This window comes from Staurois parvus, unplaced genomic scaffold (assembly GCF_062004578.1).
Source record: "Staurois parvus isolate SC_StPar_1 unplaced genomic scaffold, SC_StPar_1.0 ptg000267l, whole genome shotgun sequence".
Classification (NCBI taxonomy): Eukaryota; Metazoa; Chordata; class Amphibia; order Anura; family Ranidae; genus Staurois; species Staurois parvus.
In genome coordinates this window covers 2,420,478-2,439,568 of record NW_028318063.1, presented here as the reverse complement: position 1 = coordinate 2,439,568, position 19,091 = coordinate 2,420,478, and the positions used below count along the sequence as shown (strand labels likewise).

The 19,091-nt window shown below is 44.1% G+C and overlaps 1 protein-coding gene and 1 long non-coding RNA gene across 2 annotated transcripts in view; one reads left to right on the top strand and one right to left on the bottom strand.

Annotated features, from left to right (window-relative positions):
* The window catches only part of PALS1 (protein associated with LIN7 1, MAGUK p55 family member), a 197,850-nt gene extending 178,964 nt beyond the window's left edge, over positions 1 to 18,886 (bottom strand). The window contains exon 1 of the mRNA XM_089681487.1: positions 18,733 to 18,886. The gene's annotated coding sequence lies outside the window, so the exon portion shown is untranslated. The remainder of the gene's footprint in view (positions 1 to 18,732) is intronic.
* LOC149459248 (uncharacterized) lies at positions 617 to 9,087 on the top strand. Its single transcript, XR_016313311.1, has 2 exons — positions 617 to 779; positions 8,722 to 9,087. It is a non-coding gene; the product is annotated as an uncharacterized LOC149459248 (long non-coding RNA).
* Positions 18,887 to 19,091: the final 205 nt, after the last annotated feature.

Genomic DNA, 19,091 nt, shown 5'->3' with positions numbered 1-19,091 from the left:
GGAGTACGTCAATTTTCTGTTTCTATGTTACCTTGCAGGGGGAAACTTTTTTTTTTTTTTAACAAGTTCATTACCGCTGTAAGGAATCCTCTAAACCAGGGATGGGCAACTGTGGCCCTCCAGCTGTTGAAGAACTACAAGTCCCATGAGGCATTGCAAAACTGACAGCTACGAGCATGACTCCCAAAGGCAGAGGCATGATGGGACTTGTAGTTCACCAACAGCTGGAGGGCCACAGTTGCCCACCCCTGCTCTAAACTATAACAACAGATCATCAACAGAAAGAGAACATGTTAGGGGGCATCTGTGTCCCCCAATGGACTACTGGAGAACAGTGTTTTATGACAAAATCCAAAACCTATTTCTCTCCCAACTTTCACTGGGGAAACATCCAAAAGCAGTCCCAAAAAGTTAGGAGGAAAAAAATGTACACTGCTAGGCAACCTTTAACTGTTGTGGCATGATGAATCACACCATTGCTGCATGTAAGGTCTTGTATCTACACAATAGATTTTTGTGATTCATAACACTCCTTGCATTGCATTCACAGAATGTAACATGTTCTGGGAGGGGATAGTTTAAGTAGGCTGTCATTACAAAGTTTGTTAAATCGTACAGACAGTGTAGGGTCACAGACTGTAACATGTATGCTTGAGACCCGAGTTTGTTAACCCTTGTGCACTAGAAGTTCTGGGCGCGAAAAAGGATCCAGCTTCACTGAACAAAAAAGTTGTACACTAAGCAGTAATCAGCAGGATGTAGGATCCACTTCATTACAGGTAAGTGATGTGACTGAAGCTGTACTCAAAATATAATTTTTTTAAGTAGTATTAAACCCCCAGCATTGTTCAGCTTGTTAAATAGAGCACAATGAAATAAACGTTCCTCAGTAAACCCTTAGTTAAAATTATTGCACTAGCATAGTTTACAACGTTTAATGTTGCTGGATCCTGCTTTTTCAGTGCTGCTTCTCTGAACTTCCAGTCTTCACAGGAGAGTGTTAAAAGTAAACAGTGCAGTCTCCAACCAGTCTGTTAGCTTAGGGAAGGGAGGGAGGAGCAGGGGAGTGCCTTGCCATCCTAGACCACAGGAGCGTGCTTCTATTTAAGCAGTGTAAAGAGGCAACTCTAGTCCCGGAATGCAAAGGTGGCTCCGTAGGATGCTGCAGGAGAAAAGATTCACTCTGGAACAGCAGTCATGGCACCAGCCTAAACTGGAGGCAAGGATTAAAGAAACTGCAATCTTAGTAGGTATTTAAAAGGATAAGTTCACCTTTTGAACAAAAATAATAAATGCACATTTTTTGCAGGTAAAAAAAATGTGCATTATTTTTGTCCAAAGAAGCCTGTAAAGCAATGTACCAGCGATCAGTAGATCGCTGATGCCATGCAGGTCCCCTGCAGACCTGTCAGAACATCTGCTTGCCTGTACGGGATGTATGAGCAGATATATGAACAGTACAGGCAGATATATGAACAGAAAGCTTCAATGAACTACCATGGCACTCCACAGCACTGTGATAGTTCATTGAAAACTAGAAAAGCTACAATTTCTGGGGAAATTGTGTGAAGTGTTCTTGCCTCCACCAGTAGTCTACAATGTCAATGGGCGGCGTGAGTTGCAAACAAATGGTCGTGCCATGAACATTTTTAGTGGCAGCAGGGATAGCTGAACGTTTTGATATAAGATTTGTGTAGGTGGGCTTGAAAGTGAGGGAGTGATGGCAGTTTAGAAATCATGTCCTGATTTTTCAGTTCACACTCTAGCTTTTGTCACTCTGCTGCCTGCTCACACACCTGGGTTCCTATGGCAACTCACTCTACAGCAAGGGCAGAGAAGAGCGGTTAAAAACAAACTGCTCCAACTTGCTCACTTCACTGGCTGGTGCCATCTTCAAACGGTTGTAGTTTAAAAATTATAAATCCTATACCAAAGAGCTTTATATTGTGAGAATCACAAGACCCAGACCTACATTTTGATGCATAGTATGTCTCTGAAATATTAAAAATAAAGGCACAGTCGCAGTTTAGAAATTGCCCTTCAAATTTGAGGTGGCTAGAGTGGAGTTTCAATGAATGTCAATGGGCGGTGTGAGTTGCAAACAAATGGTCATATTGTGAAAACTATCAAGACTATGGCTTAGCTGTGGACATTTGCAGTGGCAGCAGGGATTGCTGAACGTTTTGATATAATATTTGTGTAGGTGGGCTTGAATATGAGGGAGTGATGGCAGTTTAGAAATCATGTCCTGATTTTTCAGCTCACACTCTAGCTTTTGTCAGCTCACGCTCTAGTTTTGAACATTCCGCCATTCATTCCTATGGGACCAATTTCACCACAAAAACGCCGACATTTCATGAACCATTTGGCAAAACGTTCCACAAAGTAATAGCACACCAATCGGGAACAATCCGCACGTTTCAGTATATTGCTGTCTATGTAGTGTAAAAACTGTGGGAGGAGTTAGGGTGGTAAATTTGGCTATAATAATAAGAATATATATGTGAGATAACAGTAAGTGGTCTTGCCATGCAAGATCACTTAACTACAAGCCCACAGCTACTAAGGCTGCTGGGACTTGTAGGCACTCATTCACAGAACACTTTGAATGAGTGAGGCGGCCATGTGGGCGGAGCCCCGCACGGCAGTGCTGTTTTCAAATCTGACAGATAGTAAAAGATAGGGAAAGGGAAACTTCTCCCCGTACTGTCAAGAGTTAGGGGGGACAGCGGGCACTATGGGAACATGTTACATGTTCCACCCTAAAAACGGGTGGAACATTTAACATGTTCCAAAGATGAACTTATCCTTTAAATTATCTATGGTAATAAATGTGGTAAATGAGAGTTTATTACCACTTTAACTAAACTTCACCTTTAAAGTCCACAATGGGGTAGACTGACTTGTCTCTCTTGGGCATCACAGAAAGGTTTCTAAGAATGTACGGGAACCAACACTCCCTGTGCAATAAGCCCTTGTACTATTTCTGAGAGAGCAAAGGTCCTCTGCAGGAACTGTCAAGTGGGGAGGGAAAGAGGGAAGGTGGCCACTGTGGTAAATATCTGGATTGGTGGGAGTTCAGTAGAGCAAAGGGATTAATATCCAGGATCTGGGGGTTTCAATGTAATTAAAGCTATCAACTACAGTATAGTTAGAGATATCTTATGGACGGGGAGGGCCACTTAAAGTGGTAGTAAACCCAATTTGTTAATTTGTACCTACAGAATGATATCTCCTAAACATACACCGTTTAGGAGATGTTCCGGGTTTTTTTTATTTGGTGCATGGGCTCTGAAGAAACGGCATACCCGTGCCATTCCTTCAGAGCAGTGTGCCGTGGCTCATGATTCCTGTGCATATGTGCGGGAGTGACGTCATTGCGGGTCAGCCAGTCAGATGTCCGGAGACGAGTGAAGATGGAAGCCTTTACAGTGGTGAAGGTGCGCTGGAGGGCTTTGTTTTAACCACTTGCCCTCCGAAAGATTTAACCCCCCCCTTCCTGACCAGGCCATTTTTTGCTATTCCACGCTGAACAATTTCAAGTAATAATTGTGCCCTCGTGCAACGCTGTACCCAAACAAAATTTACGTCCTTTTTTCACTGAAGCAGAGCCTTCTTTTGGTGGTATTTGATCACCACTGTTTTTTTTTTATTTTTTACGCTATAAAAAATAAAATAAAAAAAATGAAAATTTTGAAAAAAAAACTATATTTTTTCATTTCTGTTCTAAAAAATGACCAATGAACTCAAATTTTGTCATAAATTTAGGCCAAAATGTATTTTGCTATATTTCTTTGGTAAAAAAAAATTCCAATAAGTGTATATTAATTGGTTTATGTGAAAGATAGTGTCTACAAACTAAGGTATAGTTAATGGAATTTACACAGCTTTTACTGACTGCCCATCATATTTCTTGAGGTGCTAAAACACCAGGGCAGTGCAAACACCCCCAAATGGCCCCTTTTTCGGAAAGTAGACGCCCTAAGCTATCTGTTGAGAGGCATATTGAGTCCATGGAAGATTTATTTTTATTCTAAAGTTTTTTGAAATTTTTTTTATTTTTTTTTTTTTTATTTTTTTTTTTTTACACAAAGTTTTTTAAATTACACCCCAAAATATATTCTGCTACTTCTCCTTAATACGTGTCACACTTTTTGGGAGCCTAGACACATACAGGAGCCTGAAATCCAATGGCCACTTTGAAAGCCTGGAGGTGTTTAACTTCCTCACTACCTATTACAGGTTCAGAGGCCCTAAAATGCCAGGATGACATAACCCACCTACCCCCCCCCCCCAAATGACCCCTTTTTGGACAGTAGACACCCCAAGGAATTTAATAAGAGCACGGGGAATATTCTGCAAATCTAATTTTTTCTCCCAAGTTTTTGAAAAATACAAAAAGAAAAGAAAAAATGTTTTCAAATTTTTCAAAAAGTTGTGGCAACAAACGAAATCTGGAAAATACCATGCCTCTTATGAAATTCCTTGGGCTGTCTGCTTTCCATAAAGAGGTCATTTTTGGGGGGAGGGAGGCATTAGAAGCTTATGCCACACATCACTCACTCTTCTAACCAAGCCTTTTCTGACACTGCAAATTTATGGTTAAGATGATTTATTGAGGGGCCGAATTTTGTGGAGCCGGTCATATTCAAAGTCACCCCGAGGACAACAGAGTGTGTTATCACTGAAATGCATAAATAGTATTATATTCTCAGATCTATGACTGGCCATGGTAGCAGAGGACACAGACATATGATGAATCAGGCCTGTGGACCAATACAACCACAATTAATTTTTTTTTTACTAATGCCCATGTTGAGGGTTAGGCCCAAAAAAAACTTTAAATTCGGAAACCGTAATAGGTTTCCATGCAAATGGTCTGGCAAGGTTTGAATCTGGGTTGGCGGAGATAAATTGTCATGCATATAAATTACTCTGATCCACAATCGATCCATACAGATCTTCCGTGAAAAACAGCTCCAAAAAATCAAGGGAAGTAGTTAAATTTGTTGTTTCCACCTGAATTCCAGGTTGGGCAGTGAATGGGGGAAGTATGGGTACTGCAGAATTTGTGGGCTGCCAATCAGGATTTGCAAGCACATCCAGAAGGACACTATGGGCTTTACAGTCCTGTGTTCGGATTCTTGGTGGCTGCGAGACACTACTTGTGCTTGCCACCGCACCAGCTTGTACTACACTTATAGACTCGCCATGTCACCAAGTGATACTGCAGTGCTGGTATGTAATAGACCAAGATGTACTTGGCCATTGATGCTCGACAGTTCACCAAAAGGTAAAGCAGCACTAGTACTGGCACTCTTCTGCATATGAGAGTCATCATGCAATTCTAACACCTCAGCAACCTGGGAACAGGGTTGGGTACGCCTGACCTTAGCAGGGACCCCTACTCCATCATCTGAGCCATCTGTCAGGGTGCCGCTGCTGTCTAGAGGTTCATATTCTGAGCCTGATTCTGTCAGTGAGGCTTCCCCTTCACTTTCATCTGACATATTCAGAATCCTGTAGGCCTCTTCACTAGTGTAACTTTCATTGGACGTTTTGGCCACTAAATTTATAGGTACCTAGTGCGACTCATGGGAAAAAAAAAAAAGAGCACCTGGCTGTCAGGGACTGCTTGAACCGCTACAAAAACAAAAAAAAGTGTGAGCAAGAGATCAGGCCTGATCTTTCTAACCCTGCAGCTTTGTGTGCAAAGTATCAAGTGACCGTGATCTACTGACACTGCACCTGCTCAGGAAGAAGAGGGGGGGAGGTTTAAGCATAGGGGCTAAACGCAGGTGTCGGGGCTGATCCTGCTACTGCTGCATTTTTGGGGACACTATACTATTGTGAATGCTGGTATAGTTCTGATCGGATTAAAGATATTGATCTGTTCAGACACTATACTTGCAATGCAGGTTTTGTATGTGAGCGTGTTCCTGGCAATTAAAGTGTTTAATGTGATGACTGATGTAGTGGCGGGCAATCTGACGCTATCTGAAGTCGCCTGTGACACTAATACAGTAATCAGAAAAAAATCTGTACACTGAACTAATGACAGGGCAGTGAAGGGGTTAACGGGGCTATCAGGAGGCTAAAAGTGACCTATCAGTGCTTTTACTGTAACAGTGTAGTGCTTTGACTCACGTGGATCTGCTTTCTTCTCTCCGGAACGGAATGTGCTCCAGGAGAGAAGATTGCATCATTTCCTGTGCAATGTTAACACAGGCTGTGCTCTGATTGGGTACAGCAGATCTGCAGGTGCAGGCCAAACATCATTGGCCCAAATCTGCTGAGTGATCGGTGCTGTACGGAATCAGAGCACCGCCAGGCCGGCAGACGCGCACACCTCCTGCTCATGAACACAGCGGGAGTGCGGATCATGTATTAATACACATGCGATTTTGCGCAGGGAGTCTGGGAAAGGGAAGTTTCACAGAATGTGCTAGTATGCGATGCATACTAGCACATTATGCCATTGTCGTGCGGGGAGTGTTTTTTTTTTTTCATGCAGTTTACTACCGCTTTAAGTGGTTGGCAACTGGTCGCAGGCCGCAATTAAATAAAATTACGAACTTTTTATTTTGAATAGCATAGTGAACATTTTCCTTCAGCAGCAACTAAATGCTGACAGGAGAGAGAGGGGGAGAAGCCTGCTTTCAGCGGCTGCAGTAGGAAAATGGAGAGGATTATTTCCTGTATATGATGCCCCCACCACCCTCCTGTCCAAGTGTAAAACAGAATGTGACAGGGAGGTTGCATGGGCCCCTTGGAACATGGGTTGCCAATGCGATCCCTGACGCTACACCAGGGGGTGGGGTGGATAGAAACACGTCTCAACTATGGGGTTTTACTGCTTCCCAAACCGTAAATGTAAACAAATCTTTACTGTCCTGAGATCCCTGTAAGGCTGCTATCACACTGATACGCTGCGGTTTGCTTGCAATAGACTTCTATTATATCTTGCAGGTATGGTGCACTTTCAGAAAGCAGGATATAATATTGTGTGAAAGAAGCCCAAGTACTTATGCACACTGGACGTTTTTACAGCGGCTGTTTTTGGCGTTTTTTTCTACAGTCAGTAAACTCCCCAGCATGTTATCCTATGTGTCCATGCACACAGACTGTAATCAGTGTCTTTTGGCAGGGGCTTTTTTGGCTGGAAAAAGACCCCAGAACTAGTGGGTTTCTAGAAGTTTTTTAGCTGTTAAAATGCTCTAACACTTAAAAACACTGAAAAAACGCAGCAAACTGGCGTTTTTGGACTTTGTTTTAGCAAAAAAAGAAAAAAGCAAAAAAGGGGCAAACCGCTAATGCAAAAACGCTAAAAACGATGACAAACCTCACGTTTTTAACGTGACTTTACACAGCTAAGGTTACCAGCGTTATTGGCATACCAGTGTGCATGGAGCCTAATAGTTGTTAGCCCTTTTATATGTGAGAATATGCCCATTGCAAAAGCACAGTAAATGTATTTTTTAATACACGGACCTTCTTTACCTCTTCCAGCTTTTGCTGGCATCGCTCTCCAGGCTGCTAAAAAGATCCCAGGTGAAGTGCACTTGGTATCACTCCGTCTGGGACAGAAGCCGATGCTACAGAGGAAGCATTGGCTTTTGCAGCTCATGGTCCCTCTGCGTCTGCCTTTTTCCTCTACTGCCGGCGCTAGCTTGAAGCATTCCGAGGCTCTGGAATGGCAGGTTGGCAAGCCCAGAATGCAATCAATGAGTTTGCCAACACAGGGCAAGCGCTTCCCTGGTTTGGAGAGCTGAGCACCCCTGTCCTAAGGAAACAAAACCTTTGAAAGTTCAATTCATCATTTGAACATGTTATACCTGTATTTAGGGTGTAACAAGTTCAGCACCCTCACCCACTCTTACCTGTGACAGATCACAGGGGTTCCACTCCCAAGCAGCCAGAAGTCTCCCCGCAGCCAGAATACAAAAGGCTCAGTGGGGATGGGGGAATCGAGTTAAAAGTAAAACAAAAAAAAAAAAAAAGTCTTCTATGGGCTGCCTACCACTGTCAGTTGTTATAAAGATGCATGAATACTGACAGATCAACAGGTATTTTTCTGCACTTTCAGAAAATGTATTTCCCCTTAACCTCCCTAGCGGTCTGATTATGTCAGTATTTCTGTGCTCAAAACGGTACATTTTTTTGCATGGAAATATGTTGTTTTTTTTATTGCAGGCCTGTAATTCTTAGGAATAACTCACTGAAATCTGTCCGAACAAGAGTCTAGTAAACATCCCGGGTATGATAAAATTTGAAACACAAAATCATAAATTATGATATAATAAATAATCATAAAAAATAATAATAATACATTTAATTCAATAATGTAATCAAACCAAAAACACTGAAATTTGAAATAGAGCCTCAAGTTCGCACATCATGGAGCAAAGTCGCAAAATCGTTTTCAGTGTCTGATGACGAATTTCCCCACAAATCATTATCACTCAATGCTGCAAGTGGTTCTGATTTACTATCGCTGTTCTGTAGCTGGTCTGAAACCACTTTTGACCTAAAAGGCACGCTTTTTGGACGCCATGGACGTTTCTCAGTTTCCAGGCAGAAAGAACAGTAAAAATGCAGGCAGGGCACAGGACAGAGCACTAGGGACAAAATGTATGTGAAATGGTTTGATACAGGAATGTTATACTATGTGATTTTAGTGTATTGAGTGAATGTCACTTAAAATTTTTGAATTTCCCGCAGGAGGGACAACAATGATACCGCCCGGGCAACAAAGGAGTGGCTTTGTAAGAAGCATTTCAAGGTCCTGGAGTGGCCTAGCCAGTCTCCAGATCTCAACTCCATAGAAAACCTTTGGAGGGAGTTGAAAGTCCGTGTTGCCCAGCGACAGCCCCAAAACATCACTGCTCTAGAGGAGATCTGCATGGAGGAATGGGCCAACATACCAGCAACAGTGTGTGCCAACCTTGTGAAGACTTACAGGAAACGTTTGACCTCTGTCATTGCCAACAAAGGATATATAACAAAGTATTGAGATGAACTTTTGATATTGACCAAATACTTATTTTCCACCATAATTTGCAAATAAATTCTTTCCAAATCAGCCAATGTGATTGTCTGGATTTTTTTTTCTCATTTTGTCTCTCATAGTTGAGGTCTACCTATGATGCCAATTACAGGCCTCTCTCATCTTTTTAAGTGGGAGAACTTACACAATTGGTGGCTGACTAAATACTTTTTTGCCCCACTGTAAGTGCTGGAGGGAATCCCTGAGCAACGCTGCAGGGTAATCCCGAGTGTAGCTCGGGGTAACCGCTTTTGGTACTGAAAGTTAACCCCAAGCTACACTCGAGAATACCGCCAGGGAGGTTAAAGAAACCAAATGTTTCCACCACATCTAAGGACTTGTAAGCTGGAATAGAACATGTTTGTTCTTGGATTCAGAAACACATTACCATAAATAAGATGAAATATATTAACACGGCTTCAGTGAAGATTAGATCACATTAGGAGCCATTCATACATATGTCCACAGGATTCAACCCATTCTCTCACAAATGCTACCTTTGTGGATTCATTAAAGTGATAAACTCTTTTTTTTCTTAAATAGCAAACATATCTATACTTACCTGCTCTGTGCAGTGATTTTGGAAAGATCAGCCCCAATCCTCTTTTCAGGTTCCCTCCAGCGCTCCTCCTCCTCGAGCAATGCCCCCAGGGAAAGCTGCTCGCCCTGGGGGCACCTCTGCGTGCTCATCACGAGCTGCTGCTCTATACGTCAGGATGGAGAGTGGCAGAAGATTTCTTATCTGTGATCTGTCATGCCTGCTGAACATGTTACACCCTAAATACAGGTATAACATGTTCAAATGATGATTTGAACTTTCAAAGGTTCACTGTTTCCTTAGGACAGGGATGCTCAGCTCTCCAAACCAGGGAAGAGCGTGCCCTGGCAACCCATTAGCAGTGCACCTGTCATCCATTAGTGCCACCTTCAGAGTAATATCACACAGCCACCATCACCAGAATACCTGTCCTACAGCCAACATCAGCAGTCTACCTGTCCCAGTGCCACCAGAGCCAGCCATGTAAAAAACAAGCTTACACTAGTGAGAAGGCGTTAAAAATCCTCAGTATGACAGATGAGAGCAGTGGGGAGCTCTCAACTCTCAGATTCAGTGTATGAGCCCATAGAAGTGGATCAGCAACTGAATCACAGGAGGAAAGGATCCCTCCTAAAAGGATACAGCGCTCTGAAAACGAGACAGCCACCAACAGTGCCATTTGCCCCAATGGTCGATCTGCAAACGCCAATGGTGCTAGACCCATAGTGGAAAGACCCAGTACCAGCACTGGAATATTCCATCAACACCCAAGAATCAGAGCCCAAACATACCTCCCGGATGCTCTTGACAACCCATTATGGCTGCCTTCCAACTCCGGATCAACAAGCATTCCCCATTCCAAAATAAATGAAGGACATGCATACTGGTCCACACACCCAATCCATCACATGCCAATTTATTCTGCTGTAATGCCCAGGTCATGCTATGAGATGATCATGTGTTTCCTTCATTTCAGTCACATACCCAATGCCCTCCTAGAGATCATCCCAACTATGACAAATTATACAAAATTTCACCTACTTCCTAAATTTTTTTCCTCAAAAAATTTGCTGAACTTCTTGTCCCCGATAAAAACATATGTGCAGACAAATCCCTTCACTGGCCGACTAGGAATTAAGCAATAAATTCCACAAAAGAGGGTGAAATATGAAGTAAAAAACTCTACAAGCTTTGTGAAAGAGCCACAGGATATTTATATGCTTTCCGCGTATATGAAAGTTCCCCGCTCCAGCCCCGAGTGCCCAACCTACATTGGAACAAGTGGAAAAATTGTCTGGGACCTGGCTTATCCACTTTTCCAATAAGGCTATCACATTTACATTGATAATTTCTATACCAGTCTGCCCCTTTTCCAACACCTGTACCATGAAAAAACCTTAGCCTGTGGTACCTCAAGCCTAATGAACAACGAAGTGCTGGCCTTGAAGTGGAAGGATAAGAGATATTTATGTCCTGTCCACCATCCACAATGACACCTCAGTGGAAATTACTGGAAGACACGGTCCAATTCAAAATCCATCCAAGATTATAATCTCTACATATGGGGGGGGGGGGGGTTAGATTTCAACGATCAGATGTTGCAGCCCTATCTAGCAACAAGAAGGTCCCGTTTCTGGTATAAAAAAGTTGCAATCTATTTTATTTATTTGGCAATATTTTATGCATATGTCACCTACACCAAATCCACAGAAAGGCCCACTGCCTTCCTCAAATTTATAGTAGTTGTCAAGTCCTGTACTAACCTGGACCAATGCTCTCCTCGTACCACAGGTAATCTTTTTGTTACGGATCTGCCAGGTTGTGCCTCTGGCAGCCCACTTGACAGGATTACCCGAAGCGTGGAGTCTAAGTCCCGGTCTGCGTTTTCACCAGGGCCCCTGATGGTGGGGATGGACTTGGAGCAGAACCAGGTCACAAGCTCCGAGCAATCCCACCAGTGGCAGAGGGAACCTCCGGGGTGTGTACACCAGAAGAGAGCCAGATGTGAGGAAGGCAGGACCTGGCAGGATAAACAGGCGGTTGTCACTGTGGGGGACGGCGAGGTACAGAGTCGGCAGGCAGAGAGTTGTCAGGTCACACGCAGGGTCAGCAATGTAGTCAGTCCGCCGAATGGTCAAACAAGCCGGGGGTCAGGATTGGAGAAGGCAGCGTAGTCAGGGGCAATCCGGGTCAAACTCAGGAGTAGGCAGCGTAGTCAAAACAATCCGGGTCAGAGCTGGAGCAGGCAAAGAGGTCAAACAATCCGGGTCAACAATCACAGGGCACAGGAACTCAGGTTACAGATCAGACCTTGCAGAAAACTGTGACAGTGCAGGGCATCTTTAAATATCGTGCCCTGCACTGTCATTGGCCGCCCAGGGTGCGCCCGCGGCTCCTACTGCAAATGCGCGGATTCCTGTCAGCCGCGGCCCGCCGGGACCTGGTGCTTGTATCCCGGCGCGAACCGCCGCTAGTGCGCGTGCGCTGAGGAAGGTGCCGCGGCGGTCCCTGACACTTTTGTTTACATTGTTTCTATACAGTGTTTGTTGATATTTGTGTTACACTTGTTGCAATGCTGGGCACATAATCTGTACAGACATTGAAAAGGTCTTGCACATGTGGTATCCCCATAGTCAGGAATAGTAGCAGAATGTATTTTGGGGTGTAATTCTTGCTATGTCCATGCTGTTTTTTTAGAAATACCTTATAGATTGACAACTTTGTGTTAAAAAAATAAATTTTAATTTTCTTTCCACATTTTCCAAAAACTGGTGGGGAAAAAAATGAAACGTTCAAAAGACTCATTATGCCTTTTAGAAAATACACTGTGATGTTTTCTTTCCAAAATGGGGTCATTTTCTAGGTGCTTCCACTTTCCTGTTGCTCCAGAGGCTTCAAAAACGTGATTGGTTGTTAAGAAACTAGATTTATAATTTTTGCCCTTAGAACACCTAAAGGTGCTTCTTGGATGTTGGGGCTCTCTATGTGGCCAGGCTGTGGAAAAGTGTCACATGTGGTATCGCCATAATCAGAGAGGTAGCTGAATGTATTTTGGGGTGTACTTTTTGGTATGTACATGCTATGTGTGAGAAATATCTTATAAATGGACTTGTTTTTAAAAAAAAAAATACTTTTCATTTTCTTTCCACATTCTCTTACAACTTGTGGGAAAAAAAAAAGACATGATCAAAAGATTCATTATGCCTCACAAAAAATATGTTGGAGTGTTTGCTTTCCAAAATGACGTAATTTTGTGAGTGTTTCCACTGTCCTGGTGCTCCAGGGCCTTCAAAAACATGATAGGTTGTCAAGAAATGTGGTATCCCCATACTCAGAAGAGGAGTATTGTGGGGTGCCATTTTTGGTATGTACGTGCTATGTGTTGGAAATGTCTTATAAATAAACAACATTGTGTAAAAAAAATAAAAAATAAAATACATTTTCATTTTCTTTCCACATTTTCCGAAAACTTGTGGAAAAAAATTACATGTTCAAAAGACTCATTATGCCTCACAGACTATAGGTTGGGGTGTTTGCTTCTCAAAATGGGGTCATTTTGTGGGTAATTCCATTGTCCAGGTGCTCCAGGGCCTTCAAAATTGCAATAGGTAGTCAGGAAATTAAATGTGTAATTTATACCCCTAGGTCACCTGACGGTGCTCCTTGCATGTTGGGCCTCTTTAAGTGGCTAGGCTGTGAAAAACTCTCACACATGTGGTATCCCCATACACAGGAGTAGCAGAATGGGGTGTAGTTGCAAGTATGCATGTGCCGTGTGGGAGAAATAAACCTTTTAATATAACAATATTGTTGAACAAAAACAGAAAAAAAGAATTCATTTTCAATAGAATTGTGGAAAAAAAATTACAAATTAAACTCAAAATGCCTGACTAAATACCCTGGACTGTCTACTTTCCAAAAAGGGGTCATTTGGGGAGTATTTATACTGTCCTGGCTTGTTGGGCTGGCCATGCATTATAAAATTTTCTTGAGATTTTTGGTTTAGAGTTACCAAAAATCATATAATAGGTCAATTGTAACAACACTTTCAATTGTATCTAATTAGGCAGGCCCTTGCACTACATAGTTGAAGGTAAATCTAAAGGAAATTGGGCAGAAATTGAACAGAAAATTGTATAGTGTATGGCCAGCCTAGGTGTCTCAAGAAATGAGATAGGACATCTGTACATCAGGTGTGATCAATTTTCAATGATTGGCACCATAGCTTGTAGACTCCATTACTTTTACAAAGACCAAATAATATACACAAATTTAAGTTACGTTTATCAAAGAAATGTAGCAGTATAAATTATGGCCAAAATTAATGAAGAAAAATTACTTATTTGCAAAATTTTACAATAGAAACAAAGAAAAATGTGTTTTCTCAAATTATTTTGGTCATTTTTTCATTTATAGCGCAAACAAATAAAAACCCAGTGCTGATTAAATTTCATCAAAAAGAAAAGCTCTATTTGTGTGAAAACAAAGGACAAAAAATTCATATCATATCAGTACAGTGTTGCATGACTGAGAATTGTCAAAGTTTGACAGCACTGAAAGCTGAAAATTGGTCTGGGCAGGAAGGGGGTAAAAGTGCCCGGTAGGCAAGTGGTTAAATACATCAAGGGGGTGCATAAGGTTGAGGAGGGTAGTATTTTCAACATGAAGCCAAAATTAGGAACATGGGGACATGACCTTGAATTTACTGGAAAAAAGTTAAAAACTAATATCAGGAAGTACTATTTTACTGAAAGAGTAGTTGATGCTTGGAATAAATGTCCAGCAGAGGTAGCGAGCTAGTAAACAGTAAATAGCTTAGTGGTTAAAAAAGGCCTGGGTTCTTTCTTGGATACACATACAGGGAATATCAGATTGCCTCTCGGGGGATAAGGAAGGAATTTTTTCTCCTAAGGGGGCAAATTGGATCATGCTTTGCTGGGTTTTTTTACTTCCTCTGGATCAACTTTGGGTGTAGGATTATAACTTTTTTTTTTTTTTATGGTTGAACTGGGTGGACATTTGTCTTTTTTCAGCCAGATTAACAATCATTGATGCTTCTTGCTTCATCAGCATTTTAAAGCAGAGCTCCACCCAAAAGGGGAAGTTCTGCTTTAAGCCTTTGTCCCCCGCTCCCCATTAAGGATTGGCACCTTTGGTTAGCGGGTACCCGAATTTGACAGATACTCGCTACCACTTCCGCTGCGATCGCCTAGGTGATCGGAAGCAGAAGTTGTCCTCCCCTTCCTCCCCGTAGTCTTCTGGGACACGACAGGTCCCAGAAGACTATGGGGCCATTCACAAAGTGCAGCACTTCTTGCGACTGCGCAGTGGGCACGCGGCTGTGAAGCTGCAAGCTGTCACAGACAGGTGCCCAAACTGCAGACGCCTGCACCAGGGAGAGAAGACGGCTGGTGAAACCAGCGGTGGTTAAGACACCGATAGACCAAGGGACAGGTAAGTGGCTGTATTTTAAAATTCAGCAGTTACAGTTTTTGTAGCTGCTAACTTAATTTTTTTTTTTTAGGTGGAACTCCGCTTTAACTTCCTGTAGAAGGAGCTTGTCCCCAAGCACTGGACCTGGTGTACACTTCTAGAGTGGCTCCTTTCCATTACAAGACCCATGGAATCACCTTTTTGTGTGTGCTGTTGGGATCCAACCACAGAAGCAGGGTCCTCAGATCTGAATGCTTCCATGAAAGATGGTACATGCATACTCGTGCTAGGCACAAAATTATAGGAAGCTATGTTCCTTGTGCTCATTTTCATGACATGCTTGTAAAAGAAACATTTACAATAGTGTATTAAGCAAATAATACTAATCAGATGGTATTAAAACAAAAGAGGCTTTAGTGCAATAAAAGTTCACTTGATTTCTAGCAGCAAACAGATGTTATTTTCTGGAAGTGCAGCATATCAAGGACAAAGCGCTGGGCCCGTGCAGGTATTGCAAAAATGTACTGCATTTCTATTTTTCTCATCTTGCATTTTAAAATACATTTTAAAAATGAAAGAAAAAAAATTAAACCCCAACCAAACATACAAACACACAAACACACAGGTAGGGCACATGTATATACGCAAGCACCTATTGTGCGGCAGGTTAGTTATCTCTGCAGAAGAACAGTCTTAGGGCCATCCCCACTATGTTCCAGCGCTGGCCTGGTTACAGCACTGCTGCTCTCTTCCTATTCTCTCAAGAGACACAGGCAAAAGCTTGCTCAGGGGGCACCCAAAGGAAGAAGCGGGGGACTGAAAAGAAGATAGGGACTGCAAAAAAAAAAAAAAAAAAAATTACCTTTACAAATCACTTTAGAGTGATATTAAAGGCAATATTTAAACAAAAAAAAAAAAAACACACAACACAAGTCATACTTACCTGCTCTGTGCAGTGGTTTTGCACAGAGCAGCCCCAATCCTCCTCTTCTCGGGATCGTCGCTGTTGCTCCTGGCCCCTCCCTCCTGCCAAGTACCCCCAGAACAAGCAGCTCTGCATGTCCAGTCACATATGGAGTGTGGCCCAGCTCTGCCCCCACTTTCTCCTCATTGGCTTAATGGCTGTGACTGACAGTAGCAGGAGCCCATGGCTCCCACTGCTGTCTCAGCCAATGAGAAAGGGGGGATAGGGGTCCCAGGAGAGCCGCTGCTCTTGTGCACATCGCTGAATCGGGGTCAAGTAAGTATTGGGGGGAGCTGGGAGGGGCTGCAGCACATGGAAAGTTTTTACCTTCATGCACAGAATTCATGAAATGTAAAAATACCTTGAGCCTTTACAACCACTTTAAAGTATACCTAAAGGTAAAACTTTGTTCAGTTTGTATACAATGAAGGATTACAAGACCTGTCAGGTTTTTATTGCTGCCTGTGTCCCCGTAAGGGAGATTCATCCCATCTATTTGTCATGTTTACCACTATCACTGAAAGGAAAACATAAACCCACATATTGAGGTTGTCTCCAAATCTTTCAATGAGGACACTAGTTCTGCTGACCCCAATGACAATCGGGATTCCTCACTATGATGGAATTTCCTCTCACTTCCTGTTTTGGGTATGGAACAGATAGAAAAGGAAATCTCCCCTATGGGACACAGATGGCAAAAAAAAAAAAAAAAAAAAAAAAAACTGACAGGGGTTATAATCCTCCCATATCCAATATGAAAAAAAAAAGTTTACCTTCAGCTCCTTTCAGAATGCAATATGCACCATTATATCTGATTTGTATGCAAAGATACATGTACTTCTGAAAATAATTGCTACATTTTTTGATTTACCAATAAAAAAGTACAATGTCACAAAACAGAAAACTACACTTTTATCTAAACACCAAATTACACAGATGACATGTCTACTTCGAGTGACAGGAGAGTTGCTATTAAGACCTGCTGGGTGCATGACAGTGATGTTGCTATGGTCCCCAGACAGTGCCTTCAATATAATAGATGTCTATATGGGCAGCAGGCGGTGGAGATGGTGGTACGGTCACCGGAGATGTCAGTCCGGGCAGCAGGCGGTGGAGATGTCGGTATGGTCCCCGGAGATGTGGGTAAGGTCACCGGAGATGTCAGTCCGGGCAGCAGGCGGTGGAGATGTCGGTACGGTCCCCGGAGATGTCAGTCCGGGCAGCAGGCGGTGGAGATGTCGGTATGGTCCCCGGAGATGTGGGTAAGGTCACCGGAGATGTCAGTCCGGGCAGCAGGCGGTGGAGATGTCGGTATGGTCCCCGGAGATGTGGGTAAGGTCACCGGAGATGTCAGTCCGGGCAGCAGGCGGTGGAGATGTCGGTATGGTCCCCGGAGATGTGGGTAAGGTCACCGGAGATGTCAGTCCGGGCAGCAGGCAGTGGAGATGTCGGTACGGTCACCGGAGATGTCAGTCCGGGCAGCAGGCAGTGGAGATGTCGGTACGGTCCCCGGAGATGTCAGTCCGGGCAGCAGGCGGTGAAGATGTCAGTACGGGCACCAGGACGGCGGAGATTGTCGGTATGGTCACCAGAGATGTCACTATGGGCACCAGGATGGTACGGTCACCAGGACGGCGGAGAGGTTGGTATGGTCACCAGGACAGCAGACATGTTGGTATGACAGACGGAGTTGCTGGTAATGTCACCAGACGGCGGACATGTAGGTATGATGGAGTTGTCGGTTAGGTCACCAGACAGCGGAGTTCTCGGTACGGTCACCAGACGGCGGACATGTCAGTATGACGAAGTTGTCGGTACGGTCACCAGACAGCGGACATGTCAGTATGACAGACGGAGTTGTCGGTACGGTCACCAGGCAGCGGACATGTTGGTATGACACACGGAAATGTCGGCACGGTCAACAGGACGGCGGAGATGTCGGAACGACAGATGGAGATGTCGGCACGGTCACCAGGACGGCGGACATGTCGGCACGGTCACCAGGATGGCGGACATGTCGGCACGGTCACCAGGACGGCGGACATGTCGGCACGGTCACCAGGACGGCGGACATGTCGGCACGGTCACCAGGACGGCGGACATGTCGGCACGGTCACCAGGACGGCGGACATGTCGGCACGGTCACCAGGACGGCGGACATGTCGGCACGGTCACCAGGACGGCGGACATGTCGGCACGGTCACCAGGACGGCGGACATGTCGGCACGGTCACCAGGACGGAGGAGATGTCGGTATAGTCACCGGACGGTGATGTTGGTTTGCTCACCACACAGCTGACCAATTACATCAATTAACTGTAAAAGAGGATTATGGTGGCAGCTGCCTCATCAGTGAATGGAGTTGTGCACCCACCGAGCCCGGAGGCCTTCCATTATCTGCACCGAGTATAATGTAATGAATGGCATTCGCTGATAAATGGCAGATTCCTGAGCTCGCCATCCCTCCTCCTCACACAGCCCTTCCTGGGCCTCTCCCAGTCCAGGCTCATCCCTGGAATACAGCAACAGGTTGTACTCCAATGGTCTCCACACATCACAGCTCCTCATAGACTACACGGGACCAGCACAGTAACCAATGCCCAGCCCGGTTCTGTGGTAATGCTGGCATTTGTAGTTCCACTAACCTTCCCCAGTAGAAGTACACCCTGTATACCCTGCACACACCCCCGCCACCTTTGTACAGGTCGTGTGGAGGACCTCTCTCGCCTCTAAGCCCAGCCGTGGACTGTACCTTTAATAGCCAGCAGCTGGTCTCGTCTCCCTCGCAGTTTCGGTACAATAAATGTTCTCTCTGCCTGTACTGAACGTCAAGACAGTGACGCGGGAGTATCCCAGACTTCACATACAACTACTGCGCATGCGGCAGGAACGAGGAAAGCCAGGCAAAAGGACGCTGCGCAAGCTCACAAACGTTGGTGAGGGTTTCGATACCGCGCATGCGTGCTGTGTGGGGCTGTGAAGCCCAGTGTTTACTACCAGTGGCTGAAACCGGAATGACATCACGCGCTGGAGATCACGGGTGCTACCGTAGGGAAAGCTTGACAACACGCATGCGTAGTCAAAACTGTTTGAAAAACAGCGCTCCCTCTG